Below are 23,133 nucleotides of genomic sequence, written 5' to 3'. Positions count from 1 at the left end.
CTGAATAAAGGTGATTGGGTTTTGAAGAAGAACAACCACCGACATAGCAAGCTGGACAGCTATTGGGAAACGATACCTTACCGAATAACAGAGATTCCACGGCCTGAGGTAGCTGTCTATCGGATAACCAAAGAGGATGGACGTTACTCCTTAGTAGTACATCGCAATCAGTTAAAAAAATACCAAACTCCAAATGTTCAAAAAGAAAGTGCTGGAAGTGGAGAGGCAGAGAGGGTGAGCCCATTTAGTGAATCCTTGCTCAACGACTCTTTAACGGATGTGATGGGGCTGTTCTGTCCAGTATTAGTCCCTATTCCTCCAGGATCAACCCTGGTGACTGAAGAAATCTTATCCCATGATATTGAGAAGGAAAGTTGTAACGTACATGATTCTAGGTTGATATTGCCTCATGAAACGGCAGGTAATGAACCTGATACAGAATTCACTCCTTTACTGAGAAGGTCAGAGAGAAGTACCCAGGGCATACTCCCGTCTAGGTACAGATGTTAAATGTTATCCTATATATATCCCTGCTAGTATGTGATCTTCTAGCCGACTCGTTACATTTTGTTAGAACTACCTAGATAAGTAGGTTATTAATCATTTGAGGTAATGCGTGAGGACACGCATAGTTAAAGCCGGGATGTATGTAATACCCTGCATCAGTACAATAGTACCATATGTAGTCACCTATATATATATATATATATATATATAACGTATTTGCCGGCGTATAAGACGACTGGGCGTATAAGACGACCCCCAACATTTCCACTCAAAATATAGAGTTTGTTATATACTCGCCGTATAAGACTACCCCCTTCCACACACCAAATAAAACGTAAAAGAACATCAGATTTGTGACATACTGTATATTATGACCTGATAAGAGATTTGGATAGGGAGTATTTATCAAGGTATGCATAAGAAGGGGGGAGGGGGCGAGGAGAAAGTTGTAAAATGTATAAAAGTATACCCCTGTGTGCATTTAGTGTTACCGGTTTCACATGAGTGCCATTAGTATTAGAATTAGTGCCATTACAGTACCTGTCATTGTCACCATTGTACGGCCACAACGCGACTGCAGCGCCTCCGGCCAGTCCCTGCATCTCCCTGTAATTGGCACTAGTGACCCGCCGCGGCCGCACTGGATATCGCGCGATACTGGATGGTGAGTAGAATGAGGTGGGCGGGCATCGGGAGGCCACTATGGGCACCGGGCGAGTATCGGAAGGCCACTATGGCAGCTATGTCTATCCCAACTGAAGTGCACCCGGCGTATAAGACGACCCCCCCACTTGGAGGCATGTTTTTCAGGGCAAAAAAGTAGTCTTATACGCCAGCAAATACTGTATGTTAAATAGCTATGGTAGCAATGATGTAAAGTTTATGGGGTTGCCTTTATTAAAAATGCCACTTAGTGGTAAATGTTGTTAAAAAAATGCATAATACCCTCATAGAGGGCAAAGACTTATATAAAATGTATATCACCCTCACGGAGGGCAAATGGTCTGGGCAGAACAGTAAATGGCCCATGAAGTTTATGGGCTCGTGGCCCCCGGACTTGTTGACTGGCAGGATTGTGGGGGTGCTCTGAGCGCCACTAAAAGGATAGGGGCCGGCACGTGGGGAGAGCGGGACTGATCCGGGAACCAAGGCGGAGGTTTGAAAAGGAGGAGCGCAGAGGACAGTTGGGAGTCTCTGAGGAGAGCAGAGGGGACGGCAGAGCTGTGCTGTCGGAGTAGCGGGATCCGCCGAGAGCACAGATAGCGGCAGCGGGTGAAGAAGAGAAGGAGAACTGAACTAATTACCTCAACCTTTCTCCAGTGTCACTTGGTGGTGTGAGGAGGCGGAGGTCCAGCGTTTGCGGTGCAGTTGTGGAAGGCAGCACGGAAAAGGACGGCGGGGACGGAAGAGTGCAGCCGAGGGGTGAGATTTCCCTATCGACGCCCTGCGGGAGGTGACAACACCCCAGTGAACCAATCCATCGGAAGCATCTCGGTAACTGTGAGTGACCAGACTTGTGGGAAGCTCCATACACCCCATATAAGGTCAGGGGTGGGCCCCTGATAAGCAGTGACAGAGAAAAGGGCCTTTAACCGAGGGGAATTTATTACTGCCATATACTAAGAGCTAAGCAGACAGGAAAAGGGCCTTCCACAGAAGGGAATCTAGGGCAATACCGTACTGCAAGAGATTATTGACACCCAGCATAAGAGGACACTTAAAGGAGTACTTGCAATTGAATATTTGTCAGACCTGACTAAATTATACTGTATTTAAACTAAAAGATCAATCAGCAGGGTACAGTTACTCAATTCTACACAGAGATATACTTACCGCAGTCACAGTGCAGCTACAGAGAGTGAGGAACAGTGACGTCATTCGTCCTGTCAGTGTGTCAGCTGAAGATAGTGTCAGAAAGCTCCTCTCCCAGTAGACAGCTAAAGCCAATAAGAATACCAGTATCAGTTTTTTTCTGACACAAAAAACGAATATTACTACAGTACTCTCTGGTGTTACTGACTACAGTCAACTCCAAAACAGCCACAGATGTATTAACTCTATTTATATTCCGGCTCCCAGAGACGTGTAATCATACTTTGAGCTACAGCCAGTTCCCTTAGCCTTAGAAGATACAAGACTTAACTACACAGTGTCTACCAAGGATTATAAAAAGATTTATTTCCCATCAGCTCTGCAAGAGATAACGATATTATTCCCATATATCTCGTCTGGAGGATATTGATCCTTATAGACTTCATGTGCACCAACTGAATGACCAGTTCACTGCGCAGCATAGTTGTTATAAGAAAAATACAGTATATGAGATAGTAGTTATTAAGGGATTAAGCTAAATATAATAGCTTTATAAGCATTGTACTGAAGAATAACATTGATCATATTGTTGCATATGTCTTAACCCTTTCTTTTTCCTGAAGAAAGAGAGAATCTACTGAGATCGTCGATTGCAGTACAATAAAACCTTGTATTTATTTGTCTCAGTGTACCGGTAAATACTGTCGTGATCTAGCTTTATCTGTACTATCATTAAAGGTGACGTTACTATTGGTAAACATTTATTGAAAGTATCTATGAGCTTTAATATTGTAAAAATAAAGCGAATCATTTCAGTTATAACTACAAGTTGCAATACATACTCCTCTCTCGGTAAAAGAAATTCAAGAGAATCATACGAAAGGTATCATTACCATAGAGTACTATTGTGTCGATAATACAAACAAGTAGCCGAGGCGTACATAAGTAGCGGCTGTAACACTCAGACGATCAATGCCATGTTTCTAGTCAAATGCTTACCAGCACGCCCAGTCCCGCTCATCAGATGGATTCAGATGCACTTAGCTGTAGTGCAGTCGTGGATGCTCGGTCCTGCTGCTGGCATAGGAGCGCTCAGCGTCAGGCAGCATTGGAAATGGGTAAACATCGGTGCACACAGGTCCGCTCACCGGTGCTCAGTGAGCGGTCAGAGTCCATGAGCAGCAAGTCTCACTCTTCTGGATGGCAATTATATGGGCAAGTGACATAAATGGTGGCTCCAGACTACAGCACTCCGTGTCCTCAACGCCTTTCCCCGCACTTGGGCGGCTTTACCAAGAGGCAGTGAGCAGCAGAAAGAGTACCATTTTAGGGCATTTTACTCATTTTTCCAGAGAGCTGTGAATGGTATTATAGTTTGAGATCCTAGAGCTCAGACTCTACAGCGCTAAAGGCTACAGAGAAGGGTGCCTGGATGGAGAAGGCTGCACATGGGCTTCTTCCTGTCTTCAAATGCCCCTGCTATGCTACCAATACTGTATGTAACTAAGGGGCATATATAACAAACAAGTGATATTCTAGTTATCACTTATTACAAATAATAAATGGTGCTCCAACCAAGGGCCGTAACTAGGGGGACTAAGGGAGCATGTGTCCCGGGTGTCAGATTAGAGGGGCACCAGGACCTGGCCATGCCAAACACATTCAGCACCCAGCTGGCCAGATAAGGCAGAGGAGTGGCATGGGATTTGTAGTTAAAATTTTACTGCTCAGACTCTAAGCAATAAAATATAAACTACAAATCCCATGAGGCATTGCACCCTTTCAAGGATGGCCACTGCTAAGGCTCTGTGTCCAGGGTGTGGCAGCAGCTGCCGGGAACTGGGGTCACTCTATTGCAGGGGACTGGAGCCATTCTGCTGCCGAGTACTGGGGCCACTCTGCTGCTGAGGACTGCGGCCACTCTGCTGCAGGGGAAAGGAGCGAGCTGTACTCCTGGGTGAGTGACTGATGCTGGTGTACCTATAACTCTGTCCTGTGGACACTATACTGTGTGATGTAACATAAATAAGGGGTATTTCTGTGTGGTGTCATTTGAATTGGGGGCTCCATATTATTGCCTTGCCCGGATGACTTGCCTGGCTCGGTTGCAACCGTTCAGCTCCTGTCATCCATTTTTTTCAAACAAATGATAGTTAGAAGCTGATTGGCTGGATCACCATTCATACCGAGTGATAACTTTAATATAATTCGCTGTTAAATCTGCCCCTAAATATATAAAATAAATTGTACAGTACTAAATGGTATGCTGCTGCAGTATTGTGAAACTGAGATCCCTTAATCACTTAACTGACAATTTATTTTGCTGAAACCGCTCTGAAATTGTCGTTTTTTTTAATGAGTGAATTAGGTGAAGAGCATGACTTTAACCCTATCCCAAATGATTTTAGTAAAAAAAAGAAATTTTTTTGTTTACTTTTTTTCAAACAACGAAACATCGATAGGTAACATTGTGACAATCGGAACATCGGGAACATCGCGGCTTTCATTTTGAAATCTGGGACAGCCTGCAGGTATACAGGGGGGGTCTGGGGGTTGCTTGGGAGGGTTCATTTACTCTCTCCAGCGACTGCCATTGTCTGCAGCCGCTGGAGGAGGGGGGATCCTGCCGTGGTGACCGATCAGCAGTGATCGGCAGCACGGCAGACACAGGGGGAGAGTCAGGGAGGCAGAGGGACCTTCCGGTCCCTCTGACAGCAGCAGCGGAGGGAAGTTTCCCTGCCGCTGCTAACACTCTCTGACTGGTCGCATCCTGTGCGACCAGGTCAGATAGAGCACTTGCAGGCATGGTTGCATCTGATGCGACCATGCCAGGCAAGTGGTTAAAGCCCTCATGTCTCCTGTTAAAAATCCCTATTATTATTTACTTCTGGATAAACTTTTAAGCTTATTTAAGGATCTTTAAAGAAAGTAACCTAGTACAGCATAAACAATGTATAAATTCAATTTGTGTTCTGAATAGAACTTGCTGACTAAAGACCTGATTGCTGCTGTGCATTTTCGCACAGCGGGCAATCAGGTCTGAACTGCGCATGCGTATGCACTGCAATGCGCAGGCACGTCGGTCTGCAGTGGCGGGCAGCGATGGGATGGTGCAAAAAATCCGATTGCACCAGCGATCGCAAGAAGATTGACAGGAAGAGGGCATGTGTGGGTGGCAACTGGCTGTTTTCAGGGTGTGTGGAAAAACACAGGAGGGACCTGGCGTTTTGTGTTAGGATTCGTGACATCAGCTCCGACTCCGAATATCACAGTGGCTGAGTAAGTCCTGGGCTGTGCAGAGACTGCACAAACTGCTGTTTGTGCAGCTCTCTTGCACATGCGATCGCACACCTGCACAGCAAATTCCCCCCGCCCCTGTAGGCGGTGACTACCTGATCGCCGGGATGCAAATAACGCACCCTAGCGATCAGGTCTGAATTACCCCTTAAATACGAGGGGTGTGCAATAAGTTTCTGGATGTACAGTGCATGAACTGTATTCTCTGACTTAAAATTCTTGTGAAATGTCAAGGCACAGGACCATATAGAAGCAGCACTGCACACCAAATATGACAGCATGTCCACTTGCTTCACAAACTCCTTATGGAGCTCAACAGAGGCCACTGGAGAGCTATGATGTTCTATGAATACAAGAGTTTTCTGCGTCTTCTACAACTACAAGAGAGAGTTTTAACTGGCTGCGAGTTAATTTTGGGGATGAAGCACGGTCCCAAACCACTGTAGTTTACAGAATTTCAGCTTGGGAGACAGTCCTTGGAAAATGAGTAATGCTATAGCAAACATGTGTCCGCCATCACCAAGGACAGTGTTGCTGCCATGCGGGCCATAGTTGAGGTGGATACCAGGGTGATCATGGCCCAGTTAGAGAAGGAGATAAGAATCTCATTGGGATCCATCCGCTTGATACATCAGCTGACTCAAGAGCAGAAGGAGACTCTGGTGACTTGGTGCTGCAACATGCTAGCCAGGATTGGTGGCAGACGCTCAAACTATAACTGGGGAATCATCAGGGAAAATTAATCCTGGATCTACAGTTTCTACCCTGAAACCATACTACAATGGGCCCAGCGGACCTCAGTTGGAAGTGCGCCACCCCAGATATTCCAACTGAGAGCAGAGTGGCCAAGCATATGGTGGCTGTTTTTGTGGCCAAGATTGGACATGTAGCTACCATAACACTCATGCAGCAGTGCAACCAATCAATGCCTGCTCTAGTGCTGGAAGCCATTTCCTAGCACCATCCAAACACGATGATACACCTGCCCACAAGTCAAGGAATGGGGGATTTTCCGGCCCATGAATGCTTCTAGGAGCTTGGTCATCTGCTGTACAGTCCAGACATGGCCCTCTACAATTTCTTCATATTCTCACAAATCAAGCACAAGATGCGTGGGATTCATTTTGAGTTCCCGGAAGCTGCCGTGGAGATTTTCATTCAGCATGTAGAAGACATACAGTACCTGCTTCAGACTGGTCCAGCTGCTTCACCAAGTGGTTTGAGTGCATGCAACTTTACATAGACTCCTCTGCCAAATACTTTGAAAAATATAATGTTCACTTTGTAAATATAAAACTTTTTGTGCATCCGTAAGCTTATTACATAACCCTACATCTAATCCTATGTCACAAGATAATGACATGGGCAATCTGTAAACACAAAATTAGATATATCCAGTTTGTTTCCAAGTATTTACCAGAGGACAAAGACCAAGTACAGTATCTGGCAGTGTAAGGGATAATGGGGGTAATTCAGAGTTGATCGCACAGCAAATTTGTTAGCAGATGGGCAAAACCATGTGCACTGCAGGGGAGGCAGATATAACATTTGCAGAGAGAGTTAGATTTGGGTGGGTTATTTTGTTTCTGTGCAGGATAAAAACTGGCTGCTTTATTTTTACACTGCAATTTAGAATTCAGTTTGAACACACCCTACCCAAATCTAACTCTCTCTGCACATGTTATATCTGCCCCCTCCCCCTGCAGTGCACATGGTTTTGCCCAACTGCTAACAAATTTGCTGCAACGATCAGGTCTGAATTACCCCCAATGAGCAGATTTGTGGGAAGAGGTCAGGACTTCAGCTCACAAACAAAATAATATACATTTTACAGATTATAATTTGTAACTGAAAGCTACACATCATGTGAAAATACCTGTCTGTCCTGTATGAATATAAATATATTTATTTTATTATACACAAATACACAAATATATACTACAATCAACTATAGTTATTTTCACTTGCAAAATACATAAATCCTGGTAATTAGAGATGTTCGTGGACTGTTGTGTTTTGGTTTTAGTTTTGGTTCTAATTTCATCAATGGGGTAAATGTACCAAGGTGGGAGTTTTTAGAACTGGTGATGTTGCCCATAGCAACCAATCCTATTCTATATATTATCTTCTAGAAGCAGCTAGATAAATGTTAAATAGAATCTGATTGGTTGCTATGAACAACATCACCAGTTCTAAAAAAAACTCCCACCTTAGTAAATTAACCCTATAGTGTTTTGGTTTTGCAAAACCACCCTCAAGTGTTTTGATTCAGATTTCGGTGCGGTTTAAAATCAATAAAAAAATGATAATCAGTGATAAAAATCTATAAAAACAGCTAAAACTATGTAATTTTTGCAATCCAAAACCCAAAATTCAGACTTAAAATCCAAATTACGAAGCATGTAAAAATTCTAACCAAGACTTAGTTTGCATCAGATCTCCCCTACATATGCAGACTGTTTTTTTCTCAGTATCGCTGAGAACTAAAAACTCTGGATACTTTATACTTGTACTTATAACAAAGTGTTATCACTTTGACTGCCCCTGAACACAAAAACCTACAATGTAGAATAGTGGGCCAAGATGCATGCTATACCACTACGTATAGTAACAATAGCATCTGGGACACCTGGCATTGTGCCAGAAATTACAAAATGCGGGAATCACTCCCCAACACTAATTTTAACTGAGCCCCTATTTTCCAGGCAGACAATACCTATTTTGTCATGCCCAAACCCTTTTTAAGGGATAATTATTAAAGGTTACATTTTAATTTAAACACATACAGTATAACTATAAAAGAGTGCACCACAAAGAGAACCTTCTTTGGCAAGACTCACTAGTAGTCTCCCCAACCCTTTGTTAAACTGCCCAGAATACCCTGAGAACCTGTGAGGGTCACAGTTGAGCTACAGTACTTCTGTGCTGACCACTAGATTGGGCTGATACCATAAATGACTGTAAACAAGAAAGGTGTATATGCTGAAGGCATGAAACACAGAAATCAGGTCTATATAGCAGACATATGCTGAAGGCATGTCAGCTCCCATCCAGGGCCGGTGCAAGGTTTCTTGGCACCCTAGGCAAAACTTCAGCCTACCCCCCCCCCCCCCCCCTTACACACACAGCAATACCCTCTTTTCAGCCCCTCGGATGAATCGGTGGTTGAGGTGTCTTATAAGTTCCATAGCCACCATCTGCATTAACTGCAACAGAGACATCCTTCATTTTGTGACAGCCAGACTTAGGGGAACCCCCCAGGATCCCTGCACACTATGCAACTATGTAAAGCTGCCTAAAGGTGGGATCAGCCCTCATCTCTATGGATACATCTCTATGACTATGGTGTCAGGAGTCAGTGCTATCCCTGTGCAAACATCTCTATGACTGTGGCGCAAGAATCAGTGCTGTCCCCGTACATACATCTCTATGACTATGTGGCAGAGACCGCTGCTGTCACTGTGCATAACTCTTTATGACTATGATAGCAGGGATTATTGTGTCCCGTGCATTTTATAGCATAGTCATGCTGCTGTTAGTGACTGGCACGCTACTACAGATCTCCTAAAGATAATGGACCACTATGAGCCACAGGTGAAACTAAAACTTTGTGGGCCCCATTGCAACATCTTGAAAGCCCCCCCCCCCCCCCCCATTGTTGTCTTTACAATGCCCCTTAGGAGAGAGAGAGGGGGGAGTGAGAGACAAAGAGGGTGTCAGGGGGTGAGAAGGATAGAGAGGAGCGAGAGAGAGGGTGTCAGGGAGAAGGGGTTGAGAGGGGATAGAGAGAGATGGCATCAGAGAGACAGAGAGAAAGGAGGGAGTGCGAGCGGGAGTGAGAGAGAAAGTGTCAAGGAGGAAGGGAGAGAGAAATAGGGAAGAGAGAGTGAGTTTCAGGGAGAGAAAGAGGTAGAGACAGGGAGTCAGTGAGAGGGACAGTGTCAGGGAGAGAGAGAGAGGAAAAGAGACAGTGTCAGGGAGAGAGAGAGACAGTGTCAAGGAAAGAGAGATAGTGTCAGGGAGAGAGAGACAGTGTCAGAGAGAGTCAGGAAGAAAGTGAGGGTGAGAGGGACAGTGTTAGAAAGAGAGAGAGGCACAAGAGAGGGTGCTAGGGAGGGAGGGAGAGAGAGAGAGAGAGAGAGAGAGAGAGAGGGGAGGAGGAGCGAGCAGGAGAAACACTACCTGACTACAGGACGGGGGGGGGGAGCATAGACGGACAGACAGGGGCATAGACGAACAGACAGAGCACCATATGGGGCATGGATGGGCAGACGGGGGCATAGACAGACGGACGGACAGGGAGAGGCATAGGTGGACAGACGAATGGATGGACAGAGCACCATATGGGGGCATAGATGGATGGGGTGCGTAAATGGACAGACAGAGCACCATATGGGTCATAGACGGACAGATGGACATGGGAGGCATAAACGGACGGACGGAGCACCATATAGGGGCATAGATGGAAAAATGGACAGGGTGGGCATAGACGGACAGAGTACCACATGGGAGTAGAGATGGATAGATGAACAGACTGACGGGGGGCTGGCATAGATGGATGGTGGGGGGAGCATAGATGGACACAGTACTATATGGGGGCATAGATGGATAGATGGACGTGGGGGCATAGACAAAGAACCATATGGGGGCATAGATGGATGATAGGCCGGGCATAGACGGACGGTGGGGGGGCATAGATAGATGGACAGATGGAAGTTGGGTGGCATAGACAGAACACCAGCGCATAGACGGACAGACAGACGGGATGGATGGTAGGGGAGGGGGGCTCACCGTCAGTGATTCTGTGTGGCACTGTCCAAACACGATCTGTCAGCTATGCAGCGCTATTGCTACTGCAGATACTGTATGCTTCTGGGTTCCCTCAAGCGGCGCCAGTCACACATTGAGGTTAGCTCTGCACCCTGCCTCCCACCCTCCCTTCCAGGAAGTAAACTGCCGAGTCCCGAACCCGGTGCGTGGCAGTACTAATTAAAAAAAAAAAAAAATCCCAAAAGGGTGCAGTGGGATCAGGGCCAGATTAAGTCTTTGGGGGGGCCTGGAGCACTTAAGATAGGGGGGCCTCTCCCTCACGTCACAACCGCACCCCTGACTGTGCCACCTCCCCATTTGCAGGAGATTATATATATATATATATATAAATAAAACCTGTTCCATGTGTCTGGCACTCGCAAATGGTGACAGGATTGGTAGACCCATTAGATGCAAAGAGATGACAGGTTGCACTCAGCAGACTTGTTAATAGTTTACAAAAACGATTTTGGGCTTGTGTCCATCATTGGGCACAAAATAATCCCTTACAATGGGCGCTAACCCGAACCATAGGAATATAGGACGTTTTTGAAACTATTAACAAGTCAATAGACTGCAACCTGTCACGTGTGTGTGTGTGTGTGTGTGTGTGTGTGTGTGTGTGTGTGTGTGTGTCTTTCCCCCTCCCAGTAACTCATCACATCCACCCCTTATATATTTAATGACACCCCACATCCTCTTCAATATTTAATGATCACACCTCATCCCCATCTTGTAAATATTAGTTAACTGCGCTCAATTCCACTTTAGAAAATATATTTAACGTCCCGCCCCCCCAACCACCAAGCACACACACACATAACTTTAAACACTGACCTCTGCTCAGGCAGCGTCCAGCAAACCTCCTGCTCCCCCTGACAGATACACAGTGCCGGCGTCTTCTAGTAGTCACAGGCACCGCAGGAGAAGTAGGGAGCACGCAGGCCGCGTCCCGCTGCGGGTACAGATATACTGTAGATGCAGTAGGGCATCGAGGCGATCCAACTGTTCGCTAAGCTCCGCCGTCAGCAGCAGCTGTTGCTGGGAGGCTGCTGCTGATGTTGAAGCATGAAGAGAAGTTGAACCGTCACTGTACAGCAGCTCCGGCCAGGGGACCCCATTAGAGACTGGGGCCCGGGGTACTTACCACCCCACCCCCATCTTAATATGGCTCTGAGTGGGATTGCTTGCTGGCTGGGCACCATAGCAGTTGTATCCCCTGCACCCTCTGTAGTTTTGCAGCTGCATATCCATGCCGCACAGTGCTGCAGACTTTTATCACCTGGTTCTTCCTGATACTAGAGCCCTAAGTCAACTGTGATTACTCAGGTATTATACGCTGATGAGCCATACCTGAGTCTTCTCTGAAATCCATTCCCCTATGGAGGTGTTCACTGGATGGTGTTCTCCTGGTCAGAGCGTCACCTGGACCTGGTGACATCTGGAGCACACCCTATTATCCCCCTTGTGCCGTCCGCGGGTGGAAAAGGGGGTGTGGCCTAAGTTAAAGGGGCGTGGTCTCGTTTACACTACTGATTACATACCTCCAGCAGCCTGCAGCAGCCCAGCGTCCCCGGAGATTGGGCTTCTCCTGTCACCACTTCCCCTGCTCCTCTTCTTCTGCTGGTACTGGGTTGCACGCAGGGCTCTGCTATCAGACGCTCTCTGCTGCCACTGTGCTGCTGTACTGCTTCCGCAACCTCACACTGCCCCCTTGTGCCCAACACCCCATAGGACAGCCAGCAGCACAACTGATGGGTGTCAGCACTGCCGGTGGTGAGGGTGACAAACAGCGGCGGCTGCGGCTGGCTGGACCCGCGCCGCGGCCGCTGCAAGAGCAGCTTAGGAAAAAATAATAAAACAGATTAAGTGGGAGCGTGCCGCCCTCCAGTGGCCGGCGCCCATAGGCAGCTGCCTAAAGCTGCCTAATGGTGGCGCTGGCCCTGCTCCCATCCCATTTTAAATATAACTAAATAATTGTAAAATTGTGAATTTGCTGCCAGTTGTGATGCATCAACAGGAAAGAGGAGAAATGTTACCAGTAGAGATGAGGATTTTAGTTCTCCAGAAATGCGAATCCACCCAAATTTTGTGATTAAAACCGGAAAAAAACCCAGTCTGCATCTGTAGGGGAGATCTGATGCAAACTAAGTCTTGGTTAGAATTTTTACATGCTTCGTAATTTGGATTTTAAGTCCGAATTTTGGGTTTTGGATTGCAAAAATTACATGGTTTTAGCTGTTTTTATGGATTTTTATCACTGATTATCTTTTTTTTTTGTATTGATTTTAAACCGCACCGAAATCTGAATCAAAACACTTGAGGGTGGTTTTGCAAAATCAAAACCAAAACACTATAGGGTTAATTTACTAAGTTGGGAGTATTTTCTTTTAGAACTGGTGATGTCATTCATAGCAACCAATCAGATTCCATTTAACATTTATCTAGCTGCTTCTAGAAGATAATAGATAGAATACGATTGGTTGCTATAGGCAACATCACCAGTTCTAAAAAAAAACTCCCCCCTTAGTACATTTACCCCATTGATGAAATTAGAACCAAAATTAAAACCAAAACACAACGCTCCACGAACATCTCTAGTTACCAGGATTTGAGAGTGAAAATAACTATAGTTGATTGTAGTATATATTTGTGTATTTGTGTACAATAAGAGAAATATATTTATATTCATACAGGACAGACAGGTATTTTCACATGATGTGTATCTTTCAGTTACAAATTATAATCAGTCAAATGTATATTATTTTGTTTGTGAGCTGAAGCCCTGACCTCTTCCCACAAAGCTGCTCATTATCCCTTACACTGTCAGATACTGTACTTGGTCTTTGTCCTCTGGTAAATACCTGGAAACAAACTGGTTATATCTAGTTTTGTGTTTACAGATTGCCCATGTCATTATCTTGTGACATAGGAATAGATGTACGGTTGTGTAATAAGCTTCCGGATGCACAAAAAGTTTTATATTTACAAAGTGAACATTATATTTTTCAAAGTATTTGGCAGAGGAGTCTATGTAAAGTTGCATGCACTCAAACCACTTGGTGAAGCAGCTGGACCAGTCTGAAGCAGGTACTGTATGTCTTCTACATGCTGAATGAAAATCTCCACGGCAGCTTCCGGGAACTCAAAATGAATCCCACGCATCTTGTGCTTGATTTGGGAGAATATGAAGAAATTGTAGAGGGCCATGTCTGGACTGTACAGCAGATGACCAAGCTCCTAGAAGCATTCATGGGCCAGAAAATCCACCATTCCTTGACTTGTGGGCAGGCGCATCATCGTGTGAGAAGTGGCAAGTTTTTGGATGGTGCCAGAAAATGGCTTCCAGCACTAGCAGCAGGCATTGATTTTTCCAAGCAGACAATACCTATTTTGTCATGCTTAAACCTTTCTTAAGGGAAAATTATTAAAAGTTAAATTTGAATTTAAACACATATATCTATAACAGAGTGCACCTCAAAGAGAGCCTTCTTTGTCAAAACTCACTAGAAGTCGTCTGAGCCCTTTCTCAATATACTGTACCATGCTCTCTCTGGTGCACCTCCAGCCGATCCTTTACGTGTTGTATTCGGTTGGCTAAAACCTATTATCTTTAATTCTTTTCACGCCTGTGCATATTCCGAAAGACTCATGCCTCCCACTAGGAATATTCTGGGTAATTCACTGAAGGCATTCATTTTCATACTTCCCTCATAGTCCCAGCCAGACATTATACATATGCCCACTCGCACCATAGAATCAGATGGTAGGGGGGCGTGGCCTGGATGCCGAAGGCAGCAGACGTGCATCGTATGGGCTCCTGCAGCTGGAAGGCTTATAAACCCAGCTATATAGCCATTTATTGCCCCTGCTTCCAGCTACATTGATCCCAGGTCCCTACCGACTCCCCTGAAGCGCCCCTGCAAGTGCCGCGGAATCGGGGAGCACCTTTTCGAGCTCCGCGGATTGCGGCCTGCGGGCACCTCCCAGACCGGGACCTCTATTTTCCCCCCAGACCGGAGGGCCTTTCAGGACCATTGGAGCGGCACCGCTGATCCCCCCTCCTACCTCCTGTGACGCAGCGTCTGCTGAGTGCTGAGTGCGGCGGCTCCTGGAGACCTCCGTTCGCGCTTTGATCCCGGCCAGCCGGAGCCGCTAGAGGTACGACGGAGCTGAGCGGCGCCCGGCGGCTATTTGAGAAGGAGGCCTTGCTTCGGGCTCGGAGCTCGTGCCCGCGCCCGGCACCTAATGACACGCTGCCTGCAGATACTCAGTGCCGGAACAAATAGATACTGCAGAGCTGTGTGTACAGGCTGGGAAACAGCATATCAGCCACCTTTTTATTATTAACCTCACACCCTGGAGCCCCTGCATAGCTGCTGACCTCTGCTGCCCCAAGTGGTCTACAGCCTCATTTCTATTGAGTACATTTGAGGGCTGCAGTATTCAAGCCGGCTCCTGGTGTCGGCAGTTGCCTCCCCGACTTCTTGACCACTCATTATCTGCCGGATGGCCTGTAGCAGCGCAATTTAATTGGAGAACGGGGCTCGACCCCTACGCGGCTGTTGGTATATCTGCTTTCTTATTACAACATATTTCCTGCCGCCTCCGGCTGGAGTCAGCCATCTTGCTGATATATCTTACAATTTTTATTTGTTTTTTATCTGTGTGAGGTTCGCTGCAGACGCAAACCGCAGCCCCGCGCAGAAGCATGTGAAGACATCCGGTAGTTGCTTGAAAGATGATGCTGCTGGCCTGATGTTTCCTTAAAGCCACGTGGGGGGCTACTGCATGGCAACAATCCACACATTTTTTTGCTACCTGGGATATGTAAAAGTGACCCATTATACCACCTTTTTTACTAAACCGATCTCATGGTGAGAGGCACGAAGAAAAATAAGGCCAAGACCAAGCCAGACGAGACTCCAAACTCTACAGCCTGCCGTTCCTCAGATCTACGTCAGTTCTTAACGGCACCCATAACAGGCCCGGCCTCCACTCTAGTTGTCCCTGACTCCCCAATTCTCGGAACGCCGGTGGAGGACATGTCGGCTCCTCAGACCCCACAACCACCATTGTCCGCCTCGTTGACAACTGATATTAGCGAGATTCTTTCCCATGTCAAATCACTTCCCACGAAGCAAGATTTCTCGGCATTAGAGACTCGCTTACTGTCTACCATCAAACGAGAGGTGACTGAGTTGCAACAAGATTTATCGCAGATCGCGACCCGCGTCGACGTCTTGGAAAGACATGAGACATCTAGCTTTGCTTCTTTAACTAATTTTCAAGAGGTGATTTCCCATCGGAGGAGTGATATTGCCTTCCTTAAATCCCGTGTTGAAGATATGGATAACCGTGGGAGGCGGACAATATCCGGGTCAGGGGACTCCCGGAAAGTGTCCAACAAGCTGATCTGACGAACGTGCTGACAACGATATTTGGAGAGCTTATTGACTTGGATCCGAATGGAGACATAATGTTCGATAGAGCGCATCGCGCTCTTCGGCCTCGAGGCATACCATCAGACAGGCCGAGGGATGTGATCTGTAGGCTCCATTATTATGCTCAAAAGGAGGAGATACTGAGAAAGGCCCGTCAACTAGATAACATTGACTTCCAAGGCGACAAGATTCAATTATTCCCTGACCTGGCGTGGTCAACCCTACAACAGCGCAGAGCCTTGAAACCCCTTACTGACTCCCTTCGGAAACTCGAACTGAAATATAGATGGGGCTTCCCTTTTTCTCTTCAGGTTTCCCATAACGGTAAGGTAGCGGTGCTCTCCAAACCGCCCGATCTACCGGCCTTTCTCACAACTCTAGGCATTCCACCAATCCTGTTGCCTGATTGGGACTCTTACCATCATAAGCCTATTATTCTGACCGTGACTCCTCCAGATGACATGTGGCAACAAGTGAGATCCCCACGAGGATGGGGGACCCCTCCTACAAGATCTCAATCTTCGATGCCTCCATGATCGGGTTCTTCGGCCTGTATTGCTGTGATAGTTTCTGTATCTACGGACACATGTGTTGCTCCTTATTTACATGCTAATCCATGCTTCTAAAATGTGTGATCTGTTATGCTTAGGTTCCTTTAGTTAGGTGTTTTTTTGCTATAATTGTTGCGTTGTGGTTGAAACGTATTCGAATGGCGTCTTATATGCTTTCGGTTGCGTTTCTTCGCAATATCTAGATTCCTCATTTTTGTATTTCATATGATGCTCATTATTATTCCTAGGTAAATTTTATCATAGAGTAATTTTTTTTGAACTGTAGGTGGTCGCCGTCCTTGGCCGTCCGTAGGACCCCCACTATGCTGCATCCCCTATCCTCCTGGGTTGGGAGACGGCGGGCTCCCGCTTCCATCCCCTTTGCAGCAGTTCTCTTTCTTTCATTGATAATCACTTCATTTTTTATTGATGCTCTTTGCAATGTATCTTTCCATATTGCAGTCTCTTCTTCTACTTTTCATGATTTCCTTTTCAAGCTACTGTTCTTTCCGAGTGTTCCTCTTTCTCCCCTCTATAATTCAGTGGTAGAGATGTTTCTTGCTAATTTAGTGCAGCTTTAGGCACAATGGGTCCAGATGATCTACATGTAACTACCCTTAACGTAAAAGGCCTGAATATCCCTGAAAAGAGATCCAAACTCCTCAAATGGCTTAGAGACGAGAGGGTGGACGTTGCCCTTCTTCAGGAAACACACTTCAAGATTGGCAACGTCCCGCCACTTAAATGCCACTATTACCCTCATGTTTTTATGGCTAACAATCCTTCCGGGAAGACACGGGGTGTAGCCATTCTATTGGCCCGTCACCTACCCGTCCTTAATGTTTCCTCCCATAGACTGATTGAGGGTAGAGGGCTGCTGGTTAAATGTGATATCCATGGCCAACGTTTTTCCTTTTTAAATGTCTATGCTCCCAATTCTAAGCAGCTTTCCTTTTTATCTTCAGTTTTGGAAACTGCTGAACCTCTCCTTGAGGGGGTAGTGGTGATGGGGGGTGATTTAAATTGGACTCTCGACCCCCTCCATGATACCTCTAAGAAGACTGCCTTTCGGCCGGAGAAGGAGTATAGGAGGGTGCGACGCACACTGCTTGACCACCAGCTAATCGACTCATGGAGACTGACACACCCTTCTGAAGCAGATTTTTCTTTTTATTCACATCCCTATCAAACATATTCCAGAATCGACTATCTATTTCTAAGCCATCGACATTTACACTTGATTTCTGACTCCTCGATAGGGCAAATTGTTTGGTCTGACCATGCTCCGGTTAATCTTTCTATTCGTCTTCTACCTAATACACGGTGCCAATGGTCATGCGCTTTAATGATACTTTGTTGCAAGATGTGGTTTACCACTCGCAACTTTAATCGGCCTAAGACTCCTACATTAGCACTAACGATACAGAAGACATTTCTAAAATCTCTGTATGGGAGGCACATAAATGTGTCCTGAGGGGGATGTGTATCCAATTAGGCTCAGTTCGTAAAAAACAGAGGGAAAAACTACGGGATGACTTATTATCTAAGATTAAATCTCTAGAACTCCTCCATAAGAATTCCCAAGCCCCCCAACATTATTCTGATCTTGAGATCGCTCGGGCCGCCCTGAATAAATTGCTCTCTGACAGGGTTAAATAATCTTACAGGAAGTGCCGAAGCAGTTACTACCAATGGGGAAACAAACCGGGGAAATTACTGAATATAGATATAAAACTTTTTGCTAAATTAGTTGCAAACCATTTTAAGCTTTTGTTACCGGACTTAATTCATGGAGACCAGGCGGGTTTTGTCTTGGGTTGCGAGGCTAGAGATAACACGTCCAAGGTACTTAGTATGATTCACTATGCCAACCAATCCACGTCCCCCTCGATCCTATTATCGACTGATGCTGAAAAGGCATTCGATAGGGTGGACTGGGATTTCTTGTTTGGTATTTTGAGACATATGGGACAAGGCAACTCATGTCTCCATAGAATCTTGTCTCTCTACGCTACCCCTTCCACCAGAATCAAAATTAATGGCTCCTTATCAGACTCCTTCACTATTTCAAATGGCACACGACAGGGCTGTCCACTATCCCCATTACTTTTTGTTCTGTGTATGGAAGCCTTAGCTAGACGTATAAGGGCTAATCAAAATATTTCTGGTCTGCTGGTGAGAGGGAATGAATACAAATTGGCCCTATATGCGGATGATTTACTGGCTCTAATTTCGAACCCGATCACCTCACTCCCTAACCTGATGTTGGAATTTGATAAGTTCGGAGCTCTTTCCAATTTCAAGATTAATTACTCCAAATCTATTGCACTGAACTTGACTACTTCTCCTACGGTGATTACGGGTTTGAAGTGCTCCTTCCCCTTCACCTGGCATGACCATAAGTTGAAGTACTTAGGGGTTTTACTCTCTAACGACCTGTCTAAATTATTCTCCCTAAATTTTGGCCCCTTGTTGAAAACGCTCCGCATAGATTTCCAAAAATGGAGGAAGTTACGACTATCTTGGTTTGGTAGAATTAATGTAGTCAAAATGAATGCCCTACCTAGGATATTGTTTTTTCTCCAAACTCTCCCCATACACATTCCTCCCCAATGGTTTCGGGACATTCAGAATCTTATACGAGCTTTTGTTTGGGGCAGCAACACACCTAGATTCAAACACGACACATTATTTTGGAGGAAACATCAGGGGGGACAACAACTTCCACACATCCCCAGTTATTACCATGCAGTACAATTGAATAGAGTCCTGGAATGGACACGGGCAAAAGACTGTAAGCAGTGGGTGCTCCTGGAGGAGGGTTGCCTGCCACACTATACTGATATCACACCGTAGCTTCCCAACCTCCCGAAGGTTTCCCACCCCACAGTCTCCCCAACGCTTAAATTGTGGAACACACTTAGGATGAGATGTCAAATATCTTTGTTATGCACACCAGTGCCTGCAGGAAAGTACTAGTGTCAGAACTGTTATGCACTCCAGTGTCTGCAGGAATGTACTGGTGTTTGAACTGTTATGCAAAACAAATGGACTCACAGACAAACTGGGGAATATGACATAACGTACACAGAAGGTGATAGGGTAACAAAATACACACACAGTGAACAGAGAAGCCCAGAGGCTAAGGAACTGGGTATCTCCCTTGTATTAGAACTGCTCAGATGTAAAAAGCAAGATGTTGTGTTTTAATACGTAGAGAACCCGAAATGCTGTTGCTAAGGGCAACAGCAAAACCCTAAAGGGTTACCAACGGGTGTGGCAGTAAACTCCTTGGTCAGAGATGGAATGATAGACACAAGGAGAGCCTCCACAATCCTGATTCTCACTTGCAGTGCACAGGTTTAAGCTTACTGCCACTAAACTGACCCCTGACACCTAGCACAGTGAGACAGGATTAGACAGGCAAGTGTTAGAATACAGCCGCAAACTTGCTAAGTTCACAGAGTAATAACAGAACCCCAGCAAGCTAAACGACTGACTCCAGTCTTACTGCTAGGTCTGGATTGGCAGAGTGTAATACCAAATCCCCAGGCCTATTTGCAGTAAGCAACAAACAAATACAAAGCTACACAGTACTGGCTAACTTTCATGAACTGACTAACCAACAGAGATTCAGCAGCATCTGCTTACCCTGAAAAGAGGCCTTATAAAGCAGGTGCTGTCCACGCCCCACTCAGACCTCACAGACTGTGAGCACAAAAACCAGCACCGGATCCCCTGCCGTGCACAGAGCCTATAACCACGGCACAGCAAAAGACCCGAACCGGAGTATCAGCTGCGCTCAGGTTACTCCACTAGCACTTGTCTCCCGGTTGCCATGACGACGTGGCAGCACAGGGCAGGAGACCCTAACAATCTTCCAAATGGTCACCTTTGACGTCTTTTCTCTCTAACTCTGAGTTTGTTCCAGGTCTACATTAGAATTAGATATGTCCAGTTTGTTTCCAAGTATTTACCAGAGGACAAAGACCAAGTACAGTATCTGGCAGTGTAAGGGATAATGGAGGTAATTCAGAGTTGATCGCACAGCAAATTTGTTAGCAGATGGGCAAAACCATGTGCACTGCAGGGGAGGCAGATATAACATTTGCAGAGAGAGTTAGATTTGGGTGGGTCATTTTGTTTCTCTGTAGGATAAAAACTGGCTGCTTTATTTTTACACTGCAATTTAGAATTCAGTTTGAACACACCCTACCCAAATCTAACTCTCTCTGCACATGTTATATCTGCCCCCCTGCAGTGCACATGGTTTTGCCCAACTGCTAACAAATTTGCTGCAACGATCAGGTCTGAATTACCCCCAATGAGCAGCTTTGTGGGAAGAGGTCAGGGCTTCAGCTCACAAACAAAATAATATACATTTTACAGATTGTAATTTGTAACTGAAAGATACACATCATGTAAAAATACATGTCTGTCCTGTATGAATATAAATATATTTATGTTATTATACACAAATACATAAATATATACTACAATCAACTATAGTTATTTTCACTTGCAAAATACATAAATCCTAGTAATTAGAGATGTTCGTGGACTGTTGTGTTTTGGTTTTAGTTTTGGTTCTAATTTCATCAATGGGGTAAATGTATCAAGGTGGGAGTTTTTAGAACTGGTGATGTTGCCCATAGCAACCAATCCTATTCTATATATTATCTCCTAGAAGCAGCTAGATAAATGTTAAATAGAATCTGATTGGTTGCTATGAACAACATCACCAGTTCTAAAAAAAACTCCCACCTTAGTAAATTAACCCTCTAGTGTTTTGGTTTTGCAAAACCACCCTCAAGTGTTTTGATTCAGATTTCGGTGCGGTTTAAAATCAATAAAAAATGATAATCAGTGATAAAAATCTATAAAAACAGCTAAAACTATGTAATTTTTACAATCCAAAACCCAAAATTCAGACTTAAAATCCAAATTACGAAGCATGTAAAAATTCTAACCAAGACTTAGTTTGCATCAGATCTCCCCTACATATGCAGACTGTTTTTTTTTTTCCGGTTTTAATCACAAAATTTGGGTGGATTCGCATTTCTGGAGAACCAAAATCCTCATCTCTACTGGTAACATTTCTCCTCTTTCCTGTTGATGCATCACAACTGGCAGCAAATTCACAATTTTACAATAATTTAGTTATATTTAAAATGGAATGGGAGCTGACATGCCTTCAGCATATGTCTGCTATATAGACCTGATTTCTGTGTTTCATGCCTTCAGCATATACACCTTTCTTCTGTTTACAGTCATTTATGGTATCAGCCCAATCTAGTGGTCAGCACAGAAGTACTGTAGCTCAACTGTGACCCTCACAGCCCACCATAGCAGGTTCTCTGGGTATTCTGGGCAATTTAACAAAGGTTAAAATGGGATGGGAGCCTTCAGCATATGTCTGCTATATAGACCTTATTTCTGATTCATGCCTTCAGCATATACACCTTTCTTCTGTTTACAGTCATTTATAGTATCAGCCCAATCTAGTGGTCAGCAGAGAAGTACTGTAGCATAACTGTGACCCTCACAGCCCTCCATAGCAGGTTTTCAGGGTATTCTGGGCAATTTAACAAAGGGTTGGGGAGACTACTAGTGAGTCTTGCCAAAGAAGGTTCTCTTTGTGGTGCACTCTTTTATAGTTATATGTGTTTAAATTAAAATGTAACTTTTAATAATTTTCCCTTAAAAAAGGTTTAAGCATGACAAAATAGGTATTGTCTGCCTGGAAAATAGGGGCTCAATTAAAATTATGGTTGGGGAGTTATTCCTGCATTTTGTCATTTCTGGCACAATGCCAGGTGTCCCAGATGCTATTGTTACTATATGTAGTGGTATAGCGTGCATCTTGGCCCATTATTCTACATTGGAGGTTTTTGTGTTCAGGGGCAGACAAAGTGATAACACTTTGTTATAAGTACAAGTATAAAGTATCCAGAGTTTTTAGTTCTCAGCGATACTTCATATGGCGTAATATCATTTACCCCAAAATAAATTGAATAGTGTTTGTAGTCAGCTAATTGTGGCTAAATGCCTTGAATACCTAAAGATAGCTACTTTATTGAGGTTTGACGTACGTTTCACAGTACTGCTTGTACACATCGGAGCCTCTGTGAAACGTATGTCATCTGGATAGAAGGGTGTTAATTCCGAGTCTATGGAGCGCTCATGTGATCCAGCACCCAGCAGCAAGCAGCTTCATACAGACACTCTGGAACTCACTGACACTGCTCTCCACAGACTTTCCTGGTGCAACAGGTATTTCCAGGCAGCTCTCTCATCCCCAAACACTATCCACTCTCGCTGCAATGTAAAATTATATCAGAGGGACAGCAGACTCAGGGAACAGCAGAAGCCACTGTTAATTTTCTGTCTCTTCCATTTCAGTGTGTGGAGGATTTCCCCACTCCTATTGTACCCCTTTACTGCCCACAAAGCACATGGGGTAACAGCAGAATGGGACCTCCATGTATATACACTGAGACTGTACATTTTCAAGTAATATACTGTCAGTTATTTATAAACTTATACAAAAAAAGGCTGATCCTGTTCCAATATATACATGAATGGAATGAACAACTGTGTTTAAGCTTATACTCTTTAGATGTATGTGACTTGAATTGGGAATCTAACTATATAAATACCTAATGGATAGTAATTACAAAACGGTATAAAAGCTCTGTTGCAATAATATATGC

The 23,133-nt window shown here is 45.0% G+C and overlaps 1 long non-coding RNA gene across 7 annotated transcripts in view; it reads right to left on the bottom strand.

Moving 5' to 3' along the window:
- The window catches only part of LOC134910709 (uncharacterized), a 323,989-nt gene that overhangs the window by 245,068 nt on the left and 55,788 nt on the right, over positions 1-23,133 (bottom strand). For all 7 annotated transcript variants that reach the window (XR_010176274.1, XR_010176276.1, XR_010176266.1 and 4 more), the window contains one exon: positions 2,341-2,444. This is a non-coding gene — a long non-coding RNA (uncharacterized LOC134910709). The remainder of the gene's footprint in view (positions 1-2,340; positions 2,445-23,133) is intronic.

The sequence above is a fragment of the Pseudophryne corroboree genome, chromosome 1 (assembly GCF_028390025.1).
Source record: "Pseudophryne corroboree isolate aPseCor3 chromosome 1, aPseCor3.hap2, whole genome shotgun sequence".
In the NCBI taxonomy this organism is placed as follows: Eukaryota; Metazoa; Chordata; class Amphibia; order Anura; family Myobatrachidae; genus Pseudophryne; species Pseudophryne corroboree.
Note: the sequence above shows the minus strand (reverse complement) of the source record. Positions and strands in the feature narration are given on the sequence as shown.